The sequence below is a fragment of the Aegilops tauschii genome, chromosome 5 (assembly GCF_002575655.3).
Source record: "Aegilops tauschii subsp. strangulata cultivar AL8/78 chromosome 5, Aet v6.0, whole genome shotgun sequence".
NCBI lineage: Eukaryota > Viridiplantae > Streptophyta > Magnoliopsida > Poales > Poaceae > Aegilops > Aegilops tauschii.
The window spans coordinates 459,385,154-459,389,549 of record NC_053039.3 but is presented as its reverse complement, the minus strand read 5'-3'; positions in this window follow the sequence as shown (position 1 = coordinate 459,389,549).

Sequence of the window (4,396 nt, the reverse complement as noted above, 5' to 3'; positions counted from 1 at the left end):
TTCTGACTAAATTCAATTAGAACAAGTTAAGCTTCAGACTGCATATAAGAAAAGAATAAAAACGGACTCCTAAATTCAGTTAGAACAAGTTGAGTACTTGGAGTATATTCAGCGCCCTTGCTTGTTTGTTCCGACTAAATTCTGTTGCCTCGCATGACCATGAGCGGAGGCTGGAGCAGATCCGGAGGGCGTTCCAGGGCCTCGAGGGCTCCCACGTCTGTCCCTTCCAGGTCAGGCCTCGCTTTGCTGTTTGTTTCTCCTGTAGTGTACATTATATTACATGGTTTGTTGTTTGCAACGCTGCATGCGTGCTACTGTCTACTTTGCTGCTGCTTTTCGTGCTTCACAGAATTTCAGGATTGGGGTGTGTTTTCTGAATTTTCGTGCTTGTTATCATGCAGTATGCTTCGACGGGATTGAGGTGGAGGCCAACAGCTAGGAGCTGAGCAGCTATACAGAGCCGGAGGTAAGGTTGAGGTGGACCAGATTGCTAATTTCTACCCAGTACAGTACATGTTCGTTGTTTGCTAGAGAGCTGAGAGCTACCCAGTGCAAAGATGATGAATCCCAGCTTGTACAAATAAATGAATGATAAGCAGGCTAAGCAACATAATAACTAGGCTTCAGTTGTCTCCTAATTGCTATCCAGTACAGTACATGAACACATTTACATATTTGTTGAACTTCTCAATGCATGTACTATGTAGGCTTGAGACCGAGTTGCTGCTCAGGGTCAAGCTGGTGGGAGGGATTTAGTGCATCCATGGTACTTGATATTAGATGTAATTTTTGTTATGATTATTAAGGAATGGGCAGCTAGTGATCTGTGTGGTTCTAGTGAATGGGCAGCTGCAGATGTAGACTACGGTGATGTGCACCGATAGTACTGCAGTAGTAGCAACAGACTAGCCCAGCTCTCAAGAAAAGCTTGTAACAAAATTGATGCCTATGATTAAACTGATGTGTTATTTGTTGTCTGCCTGTTAATATGCAAACAACAACAACAGAGCTAGTGATGCAATACCTGTATAATATGCAAACAACAACAGAGCTAGTGATGCTATGCTAAAATTAATGCTTACTTGTCAAACTCAAGATTACGCCTGTTAAAAGTTTCAAATGTCCTTTTTTTTCCTTAAATTTAAAGAGTCCTTCTAGCTTGTGTAGGTGTCTTGCAATCCTGTTCTAATTAATGTGTACAGTGCAAGCTCTTGTTTTTGTCTAAATGCATGCACATAAGTTCAATTACCTTCTGAGAAATTGTTGATGCAATTTTTTTTTCATTTCTCAAATACAAAATAGCTTGCTCCTTCTAGTTGTGGCATCCCCGTTGTTAATCTTTATGATGTTGTTCCTCACTAATATAATATTTACTGATTATTGGTAGTCACTAGTATTCACTGATAACTATGCCTCGTTTTGATCGTTCTATTGTTATTTATGCCAAAAGGTTAACATGTTCGAATTTATTTTGTTCCTGACCATTTTGTTTTATAACATGCAGATGGTGGCCTCTATTCATGATTCGTCGTGAGCTCTAGGATGAAGAAGTTGGAAGAAGCAATGCATGCTGGATCTAGGCATGCATGCTCTAGTATCCCTGCTTCTGAACCTAGCTAGGGAGGTGCAGGATTTTGTTGTAACGCTGATTTTTCTGGGAATTTTGCTGTACTGGTGATTTTGCTGAGAGTTTGGTGTATATTTGCTTGCCACTATGTTTACTTGAAATTTATTTCTGGATTGGAAAATATATTGGCATTGAATCTGGGCTGAATGTATATCTATGATGTAAATATTATTTGACTTGAAGAGGCACAGCCCAAATCAAGAAGTGGATGAAATGTCTATTGGACCAAGTCTATTTGTGCTTTGAAAAGGCCATGGCCCAAAATATATTAGTGGGAACAAAGGCTGAAAATTAAAAAAAATTGGATTGTAAAATGACCGAGGCCCAAAAAGGAAATGGCATGTGAAAGGCCATGACCCAGAAAATAAAAAGGCTGAATTACTGGGCCAGGCCCATGTAGGTAGTGAAAATTAACAGAAAATATATAAAAAGGCTGAATTAATGGGCTTGGCCCATATAAACACCCAATTGGACCGGGCCGATTCTAATTTTTGACCTTTTCAATTGGTCGCAATTTTGCCACGTCAGATTGCCACGTCGGATCCGGCGTGGCCTGGGCAGACAGCCAGTGACCAAAACAAAAGGTCATGGGTTCGACGACCTTCTGTTTCGGTCGTAAACGTCTACGACCTTCTCACAGAGAAGGTCGCTAATTTCAGTCTACGACTGCCAGCTTTTGACCTTCTGTTTTTGGTCACAAAAAGGTCGCAAATGAAAAACTATGACCTTTCAGCGGCCAATAGTGAGGGTCACAAGTTGACATATTTCTTTTAGTGATGTCCTGCTCGGTCGGGGTGAGGGGCCGGCTCAGCGGGGCGCCGGAGGGGGCCAGGCCGGCGAGGAGCAGCGCATGCTCGAGGAAGAAGGTGGCGGGGCCGGCGGGGAGGCAGAAGGCGTGGGAGCCCGGGTGCAAGAGCGAGAGCAGCGGCGGACAGGGCGTGCCAGGCGGCCGTGGCCGTGGAGGCCGCCACGGCGACGCCCGCAGCGCGGAGGACGGGCGCGGAAGGTGGTGGCCTCCTCGGCTGCCGCATCGGCATCGGGCACGAGCAGGTCTCCGGCGTCGACGAGGACCAGCAACGAGGCTGCCAGGCGGCGGGGACGGGAGTGGGGTTCGGTGCCCGTGTATGGAGGGAAAGAGAGAGGAGGGAGCACGTGGGTGGGCCAGCGCCCACAAAAGTGAGTTAACAGGAGAGAGAGCCGCTGGCAGGTGGGCCAACGCCCACAAAAAGGCGAAATTAGGCCCCCTAGGAGCCCCCCGGTGCGCTGGGTGTCGTATGGGGTCGCCGGCGGGAATTTTGCTTCTACCGGCGAAAAACAAGGAGTTGGGGGCCCGAGTGGGGCGATTTTTGCCCGTCGGCGCCCAAAAGGTGGCTTGGGAAGGCTTCTTGGGGGCACTAGTGAAGATGCTCTTAGTCCAGTGTACATGTGTTAGCTCAATTTGTCGCCTATATAGCTTGATAGATCGATCTGAGACACTAGCAAGTAGCAACCACAGCATCACACATGTTAAAATTATGTCGAATATGTGTATTGGGTTATAAATAGACTTAGAGCACGTGGAAGGTTAGATGTTTGAGTCGGCCCCGTGTAACCCGAGACTATTACATAAGGTCATCGCGGGTAGCCAAAATAGACTAGACATAAGTTGTAGGCTAAAACAAAAATCACAAGAGAGACAGTCCAGGCACTCGTGGCAGGGATGGCCGGACCAGACGTGGGGTGGTGGTCGAAGTGCTGTCTGGTAGCTTTGGTTGGCTTATCTTCAATTTGTATCATGTGATTGGTACATGTGAGGTGCACCCATAATCATGTCCTGGGGATTAGCCATGGTAAACCTCCTAAACAAAATATCACGTGTTTCATCTACTTTTCTGCAATGATCTATGGTTGCGTATTTTCTAACAAATGGTATCATGACTATGGTTGCAAGAATCGGGTCATGGTACAGATTGTTAGTTGGAAGGAGGAGATTGCATACATCGATAATTCATTGATCGTGTGCATGATGCACATATATAGGTACGGGGTGGACCGGCCTCTACTTGTCTCACAAGATGTACAAATATACGAGGGGGAGAAAGAGATACACAGGTATAAATACAGACCCTAGTCCTATACACATGCAGTGGACAACGTACGCTCAACCCCCCGCCCCCCCCCCCCCCCCCCGCAGTCGAAGCGTTGCCGGCGACACAGAGACTGGACCGAAACTCCTCAAAGACTGGGGTCGGTAGTCCCTTAGTCATAACATCGGCAAACTGCTGAGTGGTAGGAACGTGTAGAACATGAACCTTCCCAAGTGCCACCTGATCACGGACGAAGTGAATATCGAGCTCAATATGCTTCGTGCGGCGATGATGAACGGGGTTGGCAGAGAGGTAGACGGTGGAGACGTTGTCGCAGTAGACGATCGTGGCCTTGGGGACCACACAAAGCAACTCCTGGAGCAGCTGACGGAGCCAGGAGCACTCAGCAACGGCATTAGCCACTGCCCGATACTCCGCCTCAGCACTCGAGCGAGAGACCGTGGGTTGTCGCTTAGACGACCACGAAATCAGCGAGGGCCCGAGGTAGACACAATAGCCTGACGTAGAACGACGAGTGTCCGGGCAGCCAGCCCAGTCGGTGTCAAAGTAGGCGACCATGTCGATGGAGGTGGAGGCCGTCAGGGTGAGTCCCAGGGTCATAGTGCCGCGTATATATCGGAGAATACGCTTCACTAGAGTCCAGTGGGAGTCACGCGGGGAGTGCATGTGAAGGCACACCTGT